Source organism: Oryctolagus cuniculus, chromosome 15 (genome assembly GCF_964237555.1).
Source record: "Oryctolagus cuniculus chromosome 15, mOryCun1.1, whole genome shotgun sequence".
Taxonomy (NCBI): domain Eukaryota; kingdom Metazoa; phylum Chordata; class Mammalia; order Lagomorpha; family Leporidae; genus Oryctolagus; species Oryctolagus cuniculus.
The window spans coordinates 22,193,899-22,213,226 of NC_091446.1; the positions used below are offsets into that span (position 1 = coordinate 22,193,899).

At 40.9% G+C, this 19,328-nt stretch overlaps 1 long non-coding RNA gene across 1 annotated transcript in view; it reads left to right on the forward strand.

Annotated features, from left to right (window-relative positions):
- The window catches only part of LOC108178418 (uncharacterized), a 316,045-nt gene extending 297,372 nt beyond the window's left edge, over window positions 1-18,673 (forward strand). The window contains exon 8 of the long non-coding RNA XR_007911121.2: window positions 13,780-18,673. This is a non-coding gene — a long non-coding RNA (uncharacterized lncRNA). The remainder of the gene's footprint in view (window positions 1-13,779) is intronic.
- Window positions 18,674-19,328: the final 655 nt, after the last annotated feature.

Below are 19,328 nucleotides of genomic sequence, written 5' to 3' on the forward strand. Positions count from 1 at the left end.
GCAAGGGGCAGCTTAACCCAGTGCGCCACAACACCAGCACCTATTTCTTTTTTTATACTTCAACATAAAAACTGTCTTATTTGAAATCACATTCACTCCCAAAGTTTTTAAGTTGATTTCCTCTGTCTCTCCTCAGGAAACACCATATTTAGCTTTGAACTCTTTGGCTGTAAGGTCGCCAAATTGTTTTCCTTGCCTTTGGCAACATCGGGCAGGGACAATTCATTGGTTAGTCAAACATCAGCTTTACTTCATTGGTGAAGTGCAAATTCATGGAAGAAAATGTGTTGTACAGAGAAGGAAAGAAAGAGGGAGTGATCTTCCATTTGCTGGTTCACTCCCCAAATGACCACAATAGTTGGAGCTTGGCCAGGCCAAAGCCAGGAGCCAGGAGCTTCATCCGGTGTCCCCTGTGAGTGGTAGGGATCCAAGGAATTGGAGCATCTTCTACTGCCTTCACAGGCACAGTATCAGGGAGCTGAAACAGAACTGGAGCAGTCAGGACTCGAACTGGCACCCATGTGGAATGCTGTTGTCACAGGCAGCAGCTTATCTCACTGTATCACAATGCGAGCCCTGTGTTCTTTACTCTTAAAGAATTAGTATGTACTGGTGCATATACATATATCACATGTCTCAGACTGGCATGATTGCAAGCTACAGAACCAGCTGTACATAAAGAATTTATGTTTCTCAAAATAACACAGTGCTCACCTTGAATATAAGTCATTTTTATTTGTGAATTATTATACATGTGATAATGAATGGGTAAAAAATATATACCTGCAAATATGTGTGTAAGAGTGTATATACAAATGAGGGTCTTTTTAGAAAGCTTCCTCTAGTCTCAGGGATGAGGTAGATTTAAGGTTCTACCAAAGGGTCAGTCTTAGCTTCCTACATCTCCTTATTCTTGGGAGTATTTGGTCACAATTTTAACTCTTCTGGGAAAAAAAAACAACCAAGACTAGGTTTCCAGCCCACATTAGGAGTTTTCCAGGAGGTAGAAAAGAAACAACAAGGCTTCTTTGGCTCTCACCAGTGAGGGGGGCAGAGAGACTTACCCACTGCCAACAGCTTACATATCTGAGAATTCATCTAAACGGGGGATGAAAATGCTGCAGAGATGAAAGTAGGGAGGTACTGACTGATAGCCAGCCAAAAATAAACAAACTTTTCCTTCTGGAAACAAACCTATGAATAGAAACTCTCTATGTATGTACATTGCCGTATTTATATAGCAAATAGTTTCTGAAAAGAATGTATTTACAATGCATCGTATTTCATAAAAGGGTAATAATCTTCTATTTGTATAATTCAGATGCTGCATCTTTTTACAGCTGGTAGTGTAAAACAGAGCTTCAAAATGATTTTGCTTAAAACTAGAATTTTCCCTTAATGGCTTTCCTCAAGAAGAGAGGCTGAATGTGTAATGGAACTCCCTTGGGGAAGCAATTTCTGAATTCTATCAGCAGGAAGCTCCTCTCTAGAACAGATCTTGCAAGATTCCAGTGCAGATCCTATTACATCAGATCAGACTTTTACCCACCAAGAGCTGATTGTGCTTAGATCTTTCTCTTTTTCTGTATGTGAGGATGTGTGTAATTTTTCTTAGCAATAATACATGCTTTTTCATGTATTATTCTAGAATGCTTTTATTCTATTTTACAGGGAATGAAGTCAGTTTTTTTTAAAGAAATATTTATTTATTTGAAAGTCAGAGTTGCAGAGAGAGAAGAAGAGGCAGAGAAAGAGAAAGAGGTCTTCCATCCGCTGCTTCACTCTCCGATTGGCCACAACAGCCCAAGCTTCGCCGATCCGAAGCCGGGAGCCAGGAGCTTCTTCCGGGTCTCCCATGTGGGTGCAGGGGCCCAAGGACTTGGGCCATCCTCCACTGCTTTCCCAGGCCATAGCAGAGAGCAGGATTGGAAGTGGAGCAGCCAGGATACGAACTGGTGCCCATATGATATGCTGGCACTGTAGGCGGCGGCTTTACCCGATTCGTTACAGCGGCCCCAAGTCGGTTTTCTTAGTTGAGTGACTGGTAGAGTGTCTACGTTTTCTTGGAAGTCTACTTTCGTGATGAGGCTTTTTTTAAGAAACACTACCCCAAAGAACACCTTTCTTTTCCAAATCCTATCTGAAGCACAAGGTCATGCCTGGTATTTCTGTTCTCCTATGTGAGGGTCCCATGTCCCCTCCAAGGCCAGTCTTTAAGACCTTTGCCTAAGACCTAATCTAACCTAATACTCAGGAAATTGATATTGTTATTTGCTATTTAAGTGCTTGAATGATAAGAATCCCAAAGAGGTCATCCCCTCCTTCTTTACCTGAGGGAACATCAATAATGAATTGCTGTGTCAATTCTGTGCGAAACTGAGAATCTGTTCTGTGCGAAACTGAGAATCTGTTCACATGACCTCACCACTGATTGTCACTCTAACCAGAGCCCAGAACTACAAGGCACGCTGAAAATCAGAGCTATGAAATTTAAGGAGCTTCTAGCATCACTAAAACCCAAGTTTGGTGATTTCAAGGTCCAGTCAAGTTGTTAAGGATGATAAAATATAAAGTGAATTTGCCAAAGTTATACATTTAGCAAAATAAAGCAAGCACCAAAGCCCGACTCCCAACAATTAGAATGAATATTCAAAAAGAAAGAATATTTGTATCACTATAAGGATGGAAGAGTACGATTTCAAGCAATGGTCATTTATTTTGGATACACTTAGTTTCATGCAAAATATTTAATTTTTTAATATTTTCTAAGTGTTAAAACCAGTATCCCCAAGCCTTTACTTTAACATTGCACTCTGTGACACTAATAAGCATCACAAACTTAATATTGAGTAAAAGAATTCAGAAACAAATTGGTTCATAATATATGGTCCCATTCACAGAAATAACATGGACCAAGGAAGCTAGTCTCTGCTGATAGGAACCAGAGTATTGGGTTATCATCAAGAGGTTGGTGGGGAGAGTCTGGAAAGAATTGGGATAGGCTGCTTGGTTACTTTACCAGTAATGTTGTCTTTATTGATCTATCCATTCCTTTTGCAGATATTCAGCAAACTGCGTACTATTTTATATGTACATTTTACTACATAATTATTTAATTACAATACACTTCAATGAAGATATCCCATCAAAGCCCAGTATGGACCTGTAGGCATTTGGAAAACAATGAACTGGTTTGGTTTCCCTTCTGACAGATAGAACAACTGCAAGGGAAATGATCTTATTCAAGGTCACCTAGCAAATGAATGATCTGCTGGGAACTGAGTCCAGGCTTCCTCAGCTTAGTCTAGGGATCATGCCTAGATGTGGCAGGCCTCTTCACCCCTGGTTAATCACCACTCTTCAAATGTCTCTACCAGAAGAGAAGCAGTTTCTCTGAGGGTGCTCGCTCAGGTGCCAGACACTCAGTAGACACATAATTTACACTCATCCAGAGAATTAGATGAGTGCTGTGTCACCCTTTCCCAACAGGGCGCTAGGCACTTCTTGCTAGATGGCCCTCTCCTTCTTCCTGTGTATCTTGAAGACATATTGTTAATCCTTTACAAAATAATCTCTTTTATTCCAGGACAAATTCTTCTTCTTAACACTTGAGGCTCTTCAAACTTTCCGGTATTTTTTTCCTCCTACATTTATATTATCTATCTATTTTTTTTCTACTGAAACCTCCTTTCTCCCCCCTTTATCTACAAAAATATTCAGTATCCCATTATCTTAGAAAATAAACAAGATAATGAAAGCAAAAAAGCAATATCAAAATCCACAGAAGTCAAGGCATCCCCTTTCCTGATTCTTGGAAGTAAGTCATTAAACATGTGTTTGGCACCTGCCACATGCCCATACGTTAGCTTAACCCATTGTCAAGCTGGTCTAGGAATACACAGCCCTCTTCACTAATTATTTCTTTTCTTTTCTTTTTTTTTTTTTTTTTGACAGGCAGAGAGGACAGTGAGAGAGAGAGAGACAGAGAGAAAGGTCTTCCTTTTTCCATTGGTTCACCTCCCAATGGCTGCGGCGCGCTGCAGCTGGCACACTGTGCTGATCCGAAGGCAGGAGCCAGATGTTTCTCCTGGTCTCCCATGGGGTGCAGGGCCCAAGCACTTGGGCCATCCTCCACTGCACTCCCAGGCCACAGCAGAGAGCTGGCCTGGAAGAGGGGCAACCGGGACAGAATCCAGTGCCCCGATCGGGACTAGAACCTGGTGTGCTGGCGCCACAGGCAGAGGATTAGCCTAGTGAGCCGTGGCGCCAGCTTCACTAATTATTTCTTTACGTCTTCAAATTTTTTGAAGTCAAGCAATCCTCACACTTGAACTGTCTGCTCTCTGCTTTCCACTCCCATGGTTTTGCTAGTGCTGTTCTTTTGAAGGATGCCAACATCCTTATGGTAGGGCATTTATACTTCCTAATTTATTTGGGATAGTTAGAGCATATACTTGCTCATATTTTATTAAAGATTTATATATTTATTTTTAAAAAGTTACAGAGAAGAGAGAGAAACAGAGAGAAAGAAAGATCTTGGTCTATTGGTTCACTCCTAGATGGCTGCAACAGTCAGTACTGGACCAGGCTGAAGCCAGGAGCCAGGAGCTTCATCCAGGTCTCCTACATGTGTGGCAGAGACCCAAACATTTGTGCCAACTTCCACTGCTTTTCTCAGGCCATTAGCTTGGAGCTGGATCGATGTGGAGCAGCCAGGAGTTGAACCAGTGCCCATATGGGATGCTGGCATTGCATCTGGAAGCTTTACTGCTACACCACAACTCTGGCCCATAAACTTGTACATCTTAATGGGCCCTGCTTTTGAACTTTCAGAAATTCACAGATTTTGGGTATAAATGATATGGTCAACACTATTTCTTGGTGGTAATATAAGTAATTATTACTGAGTTCTCATTCTCATTGACACTTTGTCTCACCGGGCACTGCGTATATAGTTGTTGTGGACCAAGGCTTTGACAGAGAACCCTGGGTTCAATTCCCTGCTTTCTGGTCGAGGAGCTGCAGGATCTTATACAATTTATTTAATCACTCTTGCTTTTTTTCAGGAGTTAGTAATAATAGCACCCACTCAAAAAATATAGGTGAGTTCAAGGAGAAATTAGGTGAGTTCATAAGTATCTAAAGTATTTTGTTCAGAGCCTGGCACAGGATCACCATTCAGTAAATGGGATCATTTTCCCACTGTGTCTTCCTTGTTGAATCTATCTCATATTCTTCATATTCTCTCCTTATCTCTGTTGATGATTCTGCAGATACTACTGTCCTGTTGCCCTTTACTTTAGTCCTCTGTGTTGAGTCTTTCTGCGTTTGATACCATAGTGGAACTTAGTTAAGCAAGAAAGCTGAGTAAGAACCCATGATTTCATAATCCCAGTTCTGTTTCTAACCAGATAAGTGCTCTTGAACCAGTTATTTTATCTTTTGTTGCCTCGGGAACTGTAACTGTAAAATGAGGTTTATAGCACTATCTAACTTCATAGCTGCTATGACATTCAAAACAGTTGTTATAAAGATTCCATGAGCTAAGGCATGTATCATGTTCTCAGTGCAGTACCTATAACCAAGTAAGCAGAAAATGTTAATTGCTATACTCAGTCACTGGATTAGAGATCATGGCCTTGCACTCATTCTTCCTCCTCTCCTGCCCCCTTGTAAGGATATATGGTTAGTCCCATTCACTTACCCTCTGTTGGGTCCTCACAAGACTTCTTTATCTGAATGCCGCTCTACCCCAGTTCAAACTTTTGTTCCCTCTTTCTGATCCACTAGAAAAGCCACGTAACTATTTTACCTGTCTGCAATATATTCCATATATTGTCAGTGGGAAAGCATTTGCATTTTCTAGTCATGTCGATTATTGACACTAAGAATTCTAAGGTTGTTCATTGCCTATAGATTAGATTTCAAACTCTAAGCCCTGCTATTTTTCTCTCCTATTGAAACTCCACCTCTATTTCAGACAGTATTTTTCCTCTGCACACACGCTGCACCCAGTGACCCACCTGAACAGACCATTTTCCTGTCCGTGTCTCACTGCAGTTACCCCATCTGGGCCACTGTTTCTGTCATTTCATCCTTCTCAATATTTTATCCTCCCTGAATGACCAGTTACTATTGCCCTTTAAAGATCAACAGGGTTTTTACCCTCACCATGATTTCTCTAAATAGAGGAGATATTGTGTGACTCTTCCCAGTAAATGTCACAGTTTCTACATTGTGTTTGTCTGGAGACAATTATTTCTGCAGAGGAACAGTATCTGCATGTGCTCACTCTATCTTGTGATTTCTCGCTCTCTGCCCTTCACCATGCAGTTTGCTTCAGTGTGTCCCAGAGAGGGGGGAGGGTGGTTTGATCTGATTAACTCTATTCTGCAAGAATTGAATCAGACTCTGGGGAGGCCACTGCAGAGAAGTCACAAAATGCTCTATTCCTGTCTTGCAGGAACATAAAACTGAATTGAGAAGAAAGAGTACACGCATGAAAATGACTTAGGAGAATTCTCAAACTGCACATAAACAGTTGGCACTTAATGCAGTGCCCATGGAGTTGATAAGGATTGAACCGATATGGAGGAGAAAAAGTTCATCAGTCTTGCGGTACAATGGGTGAAAACTTGGCAGAGGAGGGGAGTTTACAGGACTGGAAAAGAAAGAAGCAGAAGCCTTGGTAGAAAAGAGAGGGAAGGCTGACACAGTGGGTATGAGTGATGTCTGTTTCCTATGTGCCCGATTACCAGCTGGGTTGAATTCCCAGCTCCCAGGCATCTGGGGAGTGAAGCATTAGATGGACGCTCTTTCTGTCTTTCTCACTGTCTGCCTCTCAAATACATGTTTAAAATTAAAAAAAAAAAAAAACCTATCACAGAGCTTTCCACTTGTTGATACACAGAAACATTTAATATTATTTATTTATTTGGCAAATATTACTGCTTATTATGTCATGAACCATGTTAAGAGTTTTGGGACTATTGAGATAAATATGTAAGCAGATAAGATCCTTGTCTATATGGAGTTGATGTTCTAGATGGAAAGAGAGACACAACGAATATTTTCACAAACAAGGTAGTCTCAAGTGATGATAAATGTAAAACATACAAGGCTTAATTTATAATTGTGATGAGGAGAGTCTGGGATGTTTCAGATTGTGTGGTCAGGGAGAGTCTTTATAAGAGGGGGTAGTTGAGCTAAGCTGTGGGATTGGGCACTATGATGGTGTCTAGATTTTCCCCCTTTGGGATAAATGAACTCACACATTGAATTGCTGGGAGTAGTGACAGCTGGCATCTTATGGTTGCAGCCCTCCTTAGCTGAAGAGAGCTGCCTCCCCCAGGCCCTGCCATCTAGGTGGAGGTGAAGAAACTCAAATCCAGTGACTCCACAAGTTCCTATATAAAGATGTGGGCATATTGTTCTGGTAAAGGGCACCTCTTCAGGGCTTCCCAGCTCCAAACCTCTGCACAAAGTTGACTAAGGCTTTCACAGAGCTTGCATTCTCTCTTCATATCTCCTTCTGCCTTGCCTTGCTTTCTTCATTCCCCTCCAGGGTTTAATCTCAGAATACTCCCCGAAAATTTCCTACACACACATGTCTATCATAGGTCAACTTTCATGCATCTTATGACAGATTTAGTTGCTATGGGAGGTTTGGCCATACAAAAATAGATGGTGTCTATGCAGCCATTAAAACAAAATATGAAATGAGGACAACAGTGCTGCCATTGATACAAGGAAGTCCAAGACGATGAGATCTTTTTCTGGTTGCCAAGCATACATGATTCCAGACAGCAACCTTCTCAGGCTCTGTTTTCTCCTGACCAGTAGTGTCTTAATGTTCCCTTCAGCTTACCAAACTTTAGAAATCTTTCTTCATGATTATAGGCCCCTGGATTTCCTTTTTGTTTGACACTTTATTTCAGAAAACTTGCAATTGTAAATTATTTCTCAGCCCCTTTGATATGTAAATCTTCTCTCAGCCTCCTGCCAATTTACAACCTAAGAATATCTTTCTCTAGCAATTGAAAGCCATCCATTTGAAATATAAGCATTAAGAAAAACATTGCTCCTAACTCCAGTCTCTGTTGGAGGGCACCTACATTAAGTGGCATTCAGAGATGAGCATTTGACCTAGCAATTAAGATGCCAGCATCCCATATTGAAACTACTCGGTTAGACTCCAAATTCTGGATCCTAATTCCAGCTTCCTGCTATTGCAGACCCTAGGAGGCAGCAGTTGATGACGTAGGAAATGTGATTTGTACCACCTAAATGGGAAATGTGGATTGAATTCCCAGTCTTAGCCTTTGCAGTCACTTGGGAAGTAAATCAGTAGATGGCAGCTTTCATAATTCTCTCTCTCTCTCTCTCTCTCTCTCTCTGTGTGTGTGTGTGTGTGAGAGAGAGAGAGAGATGTCTGTGTGTGTGTGTGTGTGTGTGTCTTGCATAAATTAAAAAGGTAAGTAAGGACCAATTATCAGCTGCAGAGAATTTAATCACATCATCCAGTCTCTTCCCTAATCCCCTCTACCCTCGGTACTTTCCCTCTAATTCATGTCAGGGCTGAAAAAGTGTCCTGCTTTTCATTTCAGTGGAGAGTTGAGTTCAGTTTCTCTGTCCTATTGTGATAGTCCTGAATAAAGTTTGCCTCGTCTATTTAACTCTATCTAGTGTATTTTTCTTTGATATTCCCTTTCTCTATTCATGATTCAGTCAAGCAGGGAGGCTGGCAGTTTATACATGGCTGAAGTTGGCAGGTCCTGGCTCTTCCCAGCAGTAAACTCATGTTTTGGCTTATTCTCTTGACTTCCTCCTGGTCAGGACCACAGGATACAATAAGAGTTGTTTTAGTTAGACTTCTGGGAGGACAATAACTGTATATCTACTGATGTCTCAGAAAATTGATCTTATACTGCACTGGAAGAGTCTGTCTTAGAGAACAAAGCATGGGAACCAAGCCTGGTCTCTAGCATGGGCGAATGAGCAATTGAAATAAAGGCTCTTCTTCTCCCTCTGATGATTTCATATCACCATCTTTAAGCAGCAGCAGGTGCTTCCAAAAGCTCTGTTGATCTGGTTACTTAATAGTCCGTTGACTGACCCATTGAAACTTACCGTATAAATGCCCACTGTCATTTTGGGCTACATCTAGATTTTTTTTTGCCTTTTGTTTCCTGTTTAATAGTTTTTTATTAGCATAAATTTTCATTAGTGAGACTTGGCTTTTGTTATCTGTTCAGATCATCCTTTTGAAAGATGAAAACAATTTTCTTTGCTGTCAGCATTAGCTGAGTACACCAGGATCCGAAAATCTTTTTCAATTCTTTCAAAAAATTTAAGTTTTTTAAATCTCATTATGCTACCCCCACATTTCATGTTTTTATGAGAAGAGGGATGACCTCACCTATGAACAAACCTGGACACCACTTGTTATCTAATCTAACATTACAAATACTGAGACAAAGTGATATTGTTAATGCCTCCTGACATGACATACTGAAATCACATAACATTAATACCACAGCAGTCCCACCCACAATGCACAAAGTAGACCTGCTCATCAGAATTGCTAAAATGAACTTGGCTGTTAAAGAACAATCCACAAACAACTGCTTTGATTGATAGCTTCAGAACTCTCTTCTGAAGATGTGCCATGAAAAGAATGCAAACCAGTCCTTGCACTTGATGACTGCCCAGAAGGGGTTAACTGAACTATGGCTAATTCAGCAAGGTCAAAACAAATCCCCAACTGGTCACTGCACTTGTGAAAAAAAAATTTACAAAAGATTTAATTATTTTAAAGGCAGAATTACTGAGGGAGAGGGAGCAGAACAGAGAGAGAGAGAGATCTTCCCTATGCTGATTCACTTCCCAAATGGCCACGTCAGCCAAAGCTGGGCTGGTTTGAAGCCAGGAGCCAGGAGCCAGGAGCTTCTCCTGGGTCTCCCACATGAGTGTAGGGGCCCAAGGACTTGAACCATATTCCACTGCTTTCCCAGGGCCATTAGCAGGGAGTTGGATCAGAAATGGAGCAGCTGGCACCCACATGGGATACAGGTAATGCAGATGGGGGTTTAACCTGCTGTGCCATAGTACTGGTCCCAGTTGTGAAAGTTTTGAACCTGATACAAAAAGCCAGTAGCTTTCCTACAAGCCACCTTGTGATGTCACCTTCAGAGAGGGACCTTTTTACTGAAAGGATGCTGGACTGCCCAGGTAGAAGAGCTGTGGTCTAGGAAACAGGAAGTACGAGGTTAATCATAGGTTTATCATCAATTCATTAAATGACTTATGTAAAGTCACAGTACCTCTCTATGCCTATTAGCTTCCATTTCAAAGGGAAACAATAACTGCTTTGTATCAAGAGGTTGTTAGGAAAGATCATAGTTGCAGAAATGCTTTGGGAGTAAAATGTTAAAATTTCTAAACCATAAAAAGAAGTCCATATTTTACTTCAGATGTACTGCCTTAAAAGAACAAAACTTTACACCGAATTAAGACAAGATTTTCTGTCCTTCCTGATTTCTTATCCTGAAATCAGAATCTTAGCTATTTCTACCTCTTTTTTGCTTCTCACTGTCTTTATTTTCTTCACCTTCGCTACCATCGGATGAGCCAGGATGTACAATTATCTGTTTCCTTCCGCCCCCCATTCTCCTGAAGTGATGAGCAGGTGTGTTCATAACCCAGGTAGGTCCCATCCTGCAGCCTCTCCGTTGCTCCCATGCATCTTGTCAATATGTGCAGACGTCTTACATACTTTGAGTGCAGAAGTCAGACACAATGAAATTGCCATCAGAAGTAAGTGATGATGTAAAAGTAGCAGGAAAGCCCCTTCAGATCATTTTGTTTCCGTGTTTCTCCAGCTCGTCACCATCAATGAGGGCCCATTATAGTGGAAACATTCTTCTTCTTGGAACCTAATGGTAACTTCTGTCTTTTCTCCCTTCTTCCTTCCTCCTTTCTTTGTTCCTGATTTTCCTTAAAGCACTTGCAAACCATCTAACTGTGAAGTTTTGGTGTTTTGGGAATGTACTAGATGGAATAAATCCATGTCTAATTATTAGAGTAGAATTGGAGTTGCCTCGTGAAGATGTATATCCACTTACATTCATTGTTACTAGACCTATATGTGTTTTCAGTTTTTGATTCATGTTTAATAAAATATTGCATATCCATAATCTTTAACCGTGCTAGAACAAAAATCAGGGGGGTATAAAATTTTATAAGGCATCTTATCTACTGTTAGAATTTGTATTTAATATCCTTTCCAGGGATTGGTTGTAAGTTGAGTAAGGTCGCAAGTTAATGGTAAAGCCTAGACCAGAGCAAGCTCATTTTGAATCCAATATAAACATCTTTTTCCATTCCTTACCTCTTTCCTTTTTCCTAATTACCATTGGTTAAATGCATAATTTATTCATCCTTTACTTCATTTTTCCCTGTTTCAGAATATATTGCAAAGGTGCAATAATCAAAACAGTATGATAATGGCAAAAAAGAGACATCTGGACCAATGGACTGGAATAGAAATCCCAGAAGTAAATTCACACAGTTTTGAACAGCTGAACTTTGGCAAAAGTGCCAATAACACACAATGTGATATTCACTCTCTTGGAGTTGGGGAAACTGGATATCCAGCTGCAGAATAATGAACATGTATCCTGGGGCTGGGATTGTGACACAGTGGGTTAAGCCACCATTTGAGATGTTGGCATACCATATTGGAATGGCAGTTTGAGTCCTGGCTGCTGTGCTTCTGATCCAGCTTCCTGTTAATGTACCTGTGAGGAAGAAGATGATGGCCCAAGTACTTGGGCCCCTGCCACCATGAGAGATATGAGACTGGTTTGGCCTGGCCCAGATCTGACATTTGGGGAGTTAACTAGTGCTATGGAAGATCTCTCTCTCTCTCTCTCTCTCTCTTTCTCCTTCTCCTTCTCCCTCTACCACTATCTCTACCACTATCTCTATCTCTATCTCTCTCTATCTCTGTATCTCATCTCTCCCTTCCTCTCTGTTGCTATGTCTTTGAAATCAATCATATTTATTTGAAAAAAAATGGTCCTTATCATGACATATACAAAAATCAATTCAAAGTGGAGTAAAGACCTAAATATAAGGCATGAAACCATAAAATTACTAGAAGAAAACAAAGGAGGTAAGCTTCCTGACATTGATTCAGCCAATGATTATTTTATGTAACACTAAATATGCAAATAACAAAAATAGAAACTTGGATTGAATTAAATTTAAAATCTTTTCCATAACTAAGGAAACAATGAAGAGAGTACAAATGCAACTTCCAAGCAGTACCAAGTATTGGCAAACCATGTACATGATAGGGGTTAATATTCAAATACATATAAGCAACTCATACAACTCAATATCAAAAATAAAGATAAATAATCTGACTTAAATGTTGGACCTAAACAGGTATTTCTCATGAGAATAAATACAAGTGGGCAAAAGGCATATGCAAAACATAAATAACTGATCATCAGGGAAAAGCAAATCAAAATCCCAATGAGATAATATCTCATACCTGTTCATATAGTTTTTATTAAAAAAAAGATAACCAGTATCAGCAAGATGAGGAACAAAGAGAATCCTCGTATACTGTTGGTGAGGATGTAATTAATATCACCAATGTGAAGAACGTAATGGAGGTGTCTTAAAATCCTATAATGGAACTACCATATCCAGTGATGATCCCATGCTAGGCATATTTACATATATATTTGAAGGAAATTAAGTCAGATGTCCAGGAGACATTTGCACACCCATGTTAATGGAAACATTGTTTATAATAGCTGAGATATGGAAACAACCTGTGTGCACCAAGGGATGAATAAAGAAAATGTAGTATATATACACACACACACACACACACACACACACACAATGGGCTATTATTCAACCTTGAAGCATAATAAAAATCTGCTGTTTGTTACAACATGGTAAAATGCTGAAAGGGATTTGCAAAGTGAGATAGGCCAGACATAGAAACTCACTGCATGATCTCATAACAAATGGCATAAAATGTTCAACTTTGTCAAAGCAGAGAGTAGAGTGGCAGGTGCCATGGGCTGGGTACAGGAGGGGAAAATGGGAAGATATAGGTCAAAGGATATAATATTTTAATAAATCATTGTGAACAAATCCAGAGAATCTAATGTGAAGCTTGGTGAAGATAGTTAGAATTAGGGTATTGAGCACTTGGAATTCTCTAAGAGAGTGGATCATAAGTGTTCTATCCACACACATACACACTCACCAAAGACAATGGGTATGCTAGTTGGTTTGAGTGCGGTGATAATTTTTCACATATATGTACCTCAAAACATCAGATCATGAACATGAATGTCACATTGTCATCAGTTTTTACATACAGGTATTTTATTTTTTCTAAACTGATTAAGTGACAAATCAATATAAAGCTTTATTTTTATGTTTATTGGAGGGTTAAGATTGTGATTACAAAGCAAACAAAGTGTATGTTATAGAAAGTAAAAGAAAAATAAAGGAAGGAGGAGGTAGGGTGGGAATAAAGTATCATCATGCTCTTAAAATTAACATATGAAATACATGAAATTTGTTCCCTACATGTAAATAATTAAAAAAAAAAAAACTTTACTTTTTCCTTCATCTTACTTTTTCCTTCCCTCTTTCTTTCAGAGGAAAAAATCTAGATGAATCTAAAGGTGTCCCTGGATCTTTGCAATAACAAAGCATACTCTCAGTTTTGTTTTCTTTGTTTTCCAGGAAAATCTATGTGAGTCCAGAACATGGAATATAGAATATGATCTCCACGTCCACGTTGGGATGCAAGCCCCACACTTTGCCTGCTTTCTCCCTGACAGAAGGCTCTCTTAATTTGGATTTTATAAGCTATGGAAAGCATTTTGCTCACCCTGCTAATTTGGTTTTATCTGCATTGTATCCTTGAATGCAATTTGTGCAACACTCCCATGAGAGTAATGGAATGATGCCTAGTTTATAAATATAGAAATGGAATTTCAGAGAAGAAAAGAAAATTGGTTAAGTTTTACAGATAATGTAGATAATTAATTGTGGATCTATGATTTGAAGATGGGTACATAGATAAACTGGTGCACCTAACGTTTGCATTATAATAAGAATGTGTGATCTTGTCACTTCAAGAAGTATGGTCACTGATTGGAAAAGAAAGCCCCTTTCAATAGGCTGAGCGTGTCTTAACACAGAGTAATGCCAATTCACAGTCTTTTGCAGGAGAGGAATAGTCTCTCATTTTCTTGTTTTATAGGGACATCTATCCCCAGCCCACAGTTTATGAGCAACATTTTGTCAGCAGGCAGGAGTGGTGGCTCCCTCTAATTAATCCTCTTCTCACCCCACACCTCTGAGAGTGAGAAATGAAAAGCAGTTAAAGGGAGTACAGTTACAACCCACAAAGGGACCACACAAAATGTCATCTTAGGGCGCAACACATTGCTCCCTTCATCCGTCCTAGTCCTGAGTTTCCATCTCTTCAGGGCAGACAGGGTTTCTGGCTGGCTGAGAGATTCGTTAGCAGCAAACTCTGTGATAGTAGACAAAACTGTACTCTAAGTTAAAGTCTATGTGTCAGCAGCTTTTCCTCATTCTATACGTGTTACACTGAAGACAGAGAAAGGCATGGAGAAGAGAGGAATTATTGTTGAAATTGAGGGCAGAGAGTTGAAACATAACTCCAGCATATCCACACAACAATTTAGGGTTAAAGTACTTAATCATTCTGGGCCTCCTGCAATGTAGGGATCTGATACGTGTCTCCCAGTTAGGTGAATTAATGATAGGTGCTGAATAGCCTAGTACCTGCTACACAGTCAATTTTCAAGGCTAATAATAATATAAATTGAAAGCAACTAAACCACTTCTATGAGGGAACTAATTTTTTGCAATGAAATAAACTTTTTATTTTGTTTTCCCATAAACTTCTTGAAGGACCCTATTTCTGTCTTCCCATATATAAGTTATAAAGCGCATTCACATCAGAACAGTTCATCCTCACAATGATCAGTTAAGGCAGTCAGGCACTCTTAATTCTTTTCCCGAATGTCTCATGAGTTGAATGGCTGGCTTGTTCAGATTCAGTAGAGGGCTCTGTTCTCCACAGCAGTGTTACCTGGAAGGGCACAGTAGCCCTTCCAGCCCTGGAACAGGCTGGATGATTTTGTGAGGAACACCCTCAAAACATAGGCCCTTGGGGTCTCCTACATAAGACATATGGCTTTTATAGACCCGAGACTTAACACCAACCCTGCAGTGCATGGTAGGCACCTCTACAAAATCTCAATCTTGTTTCACTGCTTTGATAAATTTCAGAGTGTTGATGCTATTGACTTTTCTGTTCTTTTAAAACATAGGGCAACACTGTCTCTGTATAATAAGCAATTAAAGTTTCTCTTCCTCTAAGAATCAAGAAAATAAATTATGGGGAGGGTTGGTGCAAGTCCAAGCCTTGGGTTTGACTTTTCTAATGGGGTAAAAGCTAGGAAATTCCATGATATAGTTTTTTTTTTTTTTTTTAAAGATGCACTACTTTATTGAAAGTCAGAGTTACAGAGACAGGTGGGGGGTGGGGGAGAGATCTTCACCACTGGTTCACTCCTTAAGAGGCCCCAATGGCCAGGGCTGAGCCAGGTCAAAGCCAGGAGCATAGAACTCCATCGGGGTCTCCCACATGGGTGCAGGGGTCCAAGCACTTGGCCCATCTTGCCAGGTGAATTAGCAGGAAGCTGGACTGGAAGCGGAGCAACCAGGACTCCAGTGATCGTATGGGATGCTGGCACTGTAGACTGTGGCTTAACCCACTGTACCACAACCTGCCAGCCCCCTGCCGCAGAAAGTTTTAACTGATTCATTTTAAAATCAGAACACACACTTCTAGGATAGTAGCTAGTATTCACTCATTGTTACTTCTTTATTCTTCCCCTCTAGGGGCTGTTGTTACCTCCCAAGGCTCTACCTGAAACAGCAGTCAGACCTGGGGTCTGCATCTTCCTCCCTGCTCTGGGGTTACAGAGACCCCAGGAGAGCCCAAGACCCTTCTGGGGCACCAGTGACATGTAACCCCTCCTCCCCTCTGCCCCGCCTCTCCTCCCGCACTAAGGCATGTCTGCCCTGGCTGTGGACCTGGTTCTTCTGTAGCCATGGAGCCTCCCGAATTTATTGAATTAGCTAGAATTTTGTGTTCTCCCTCTAGGATCTGGACTTTTGAAATACTGAACACAGGATGGCCACCCTGGCTGCTTGGGAGAGTTAGAGGACCAGTGTCCTAGGTCAATGCAAGGACGAGAGAGCCATCAGTTCTTCAACTCCCTTTCTGCCAAGTTTCACCGTGCCATCCCCACGTGTCTGTGCATCACTGGTGCTCTCTCATGGGTTTGTAGTCTCAGGGAACAAGCCCTAGGGTGTGCAGGGCAGGGGCCGAGGGCATGCACTGTCCTCTCCAAGCCTCACAGGGGCTCTGCAGGACAGAAGTCAGCACTTGTACGGCAGATGCAGAAGTAAACACATCTCGCAGAGATCGCAGAGTGATGGCCAAGAGCTGGCATTCTCCATCCCATGTCTGTCTCACTCCAAATTCAAAGCTTGTGCCAAGAGCTCTTCTGCGAATTCACTTGTTTTGAACTTCCTGCCGTGAAGCGAGAATTTGTCTTTGTGACTGTATCTGCCTTGTTCAAGTGGGACTCCGAGAATGCTCCCCATCTCGAGTCTGAAGGCTAAATTCCTCATCGGGTTCTCTAGATGATTTTGATTTTGAGCTCATGCTCCCAGGAGCTGGGCCCCGTGACACCTTTCAGATGATGCATCCATGGAGATTTCTTAATTTTCAAACACTCTTTCATAAAGATGACTGTCTTATGGTGTGCGACAGTGGCCTTGGAAAGACTGTGCTGCTGGGTCCAGAGGGCTGCTCAGGTCGTCCAGTGGAATGGGCTGGAAGCTTTGTCTGACGACCATTTGGAGTTTGACAGCTTTTATTATCACAGTGGAGAGTCCTGCAGAACGGTAGTAACTTCCCTTCTCAAGATGTCTTCTCAAAGTCCCTTTGTGGTCGCCAAAAATGTTACCGGAGAAATTGCAGGGTTCTTGTCTTTGCGCAAGAAAGAATTCAGGCGTGAGACAGAGAGTAGTGGGAGGTAAAATAGCAAGGTTTATTAGGGAAGGGACATCTGTAAGGATGGATGGGCACCTCTCCAGACAGAGCCTGAGAGACTGAGGGGCGGGGGGAGTGAGGTTACATGATTGAGTAGAGAGATTACACCTGACCAGGCCAGGTGGGCGGCTCAGCAGAGAGGCAGAGGGCTGAGCACCTCCATGATATAGTTTTATGTGTCTCCAGAAAGTTACAGAAAGAGCTTAGGGATTCAGAGAAGGTGTGGTGGTTGGGAGTAGATGGGGAGAGTCACAGTAAAAATGCAGATATCTTTCTCTAGTGTTCCAGTCCATCTGCTAACTGGAGGAAAATAAAGAAAATGATGCAAGTTTTTATTCTCTTACAGAAAGTGTAAAAAGAAATGGGCAGGAGGGAGGGGCAGGCACTCAGTCTAGTGTTGAAGATGCTGGTTGGGACACCTGAACGCCTGGGTTCAAATCCCAGCTCTGCTCTTGCTTCCAGCTTCTACCAATGTGCACACTGGGAGGCAGCAGGTAATTGGGTTCCTGTCATTCACACGGGAGACCTGAATCAAATTCTCAGCTCTTGGCTTCCACGTCTCCCAATCTAGCTATTGCTGGCATTTGTACAGCGAGTTAGTGAATAGAAGCTCTGTATCTGTTCCTGTCACTCATTCTTTCTCTTTCTCATTGCCCTTCAAATAAATAAATACAGAACCAGGAGATAAGTGAAATATGAGTAACTGGGTCAGCGTTACCATTGTGAGCCTTGTATTCATAGGTTGCCAATTTGGAAAACTCAGGAAGTACATAGTATTTTTTTAAAATCCCTAAGCCATGTTTATCTACTACAGGAGAGAACGATCCAACATGAGAAGCAGGATACACAGCAGACTCTTAGAATGGCAGATGTCCTAAACAGCACTCTGGCCTCAGAATCAGCCCTTAAGGCATTCAGATCTGGCTAAAAAGCCCATGAAAATATTTCAGGCATGGAAAGCCAAGACACTCTGGAAAAAAAAAAAAAAAAAAAAAAAAAAAAAAAAAAAAAAAAAAAAAATACCTAAATGAAAGATCTCTGTGAGTGAGATCCCAGTGGAAAGAATGCACCATCAAAGGAGGAGGTACCTTTCTCTGAAGGGAGGAGAGAACTTCCACTTTGACTATGACCTTGTCTAAATAAGATCGGAGTTGGTGAACTCAAAAGGCTTTCATATCCTTGGCAACTCATGACAAGAGCCTAGGGTGATTACTGACACCATAAACAAGAGTGTCAATTGTTAAATCAACAATGGGAGTCATTGTGCACTTATTCCTCATGTAGGATCTCTGTCCTTAATGTGTTGTACAATGTGAATTAATGCTATAACTAGTACTCAAACAGTACTTTACACTTTGTGTGTCTGTGTGGGTGCAAACTGTTGAAATCTTTACTTAATATATGCTAAATTGATCTTCTGTATATAAAGAGAATTGAAAATAAATCTTAATATGAATGGGATGGGAGAGGGAGCAGGAGATGGGAGGGTTGCGGGTGGGAGGGAAGTTATGGGGGGGAAACGCCACTGTAATCCAAAAGCTGTACTTTGGAAATTTATATTTATTAAATGTTTAAAAAATCTAAAAGTAAATTATTGAGAATCTGCTTTTTGAAAGGAGGAACTTCCCTAATCTCATCATTGGGTTCTGGGATGGTCAGGTGAAATATATGAATCAGCAGAAACATATTTGACACAAATGGGAGCTGGTATTTCCATAGGCGACCCAGGGAAAGAGTGTGGACAGATCATCCTCAAGTGATAGGAAGACAGAGTCTTCTGAGGGTATAGAGAAATCACCTTCTGTGTCAAATGATTCTACCTCGATGTGCTTTGGCAGAAATGTGCTGCCAAACAGTGAAAAGATTTCACATGATGAGACTGTGACGTGGCAGCTGGAACCATTTGTATCATGTATGAAAGGAAATTATTCCATCTGAAGTACAAGAGAACTAAGTAGTCATCCAGTCCAAGTCCCTTATCTGGTAGATGAAAAACCTGAGATGCAAAAAGGAAATGCAAAATGATTTTATCACCCAGTTAGGTGGTAGGGATGATTAGAACTCACATATCCTAATTGCATGTTTAATGGTTTTTTTATACATAACTACATAAAAGAAAAAGTCCTAG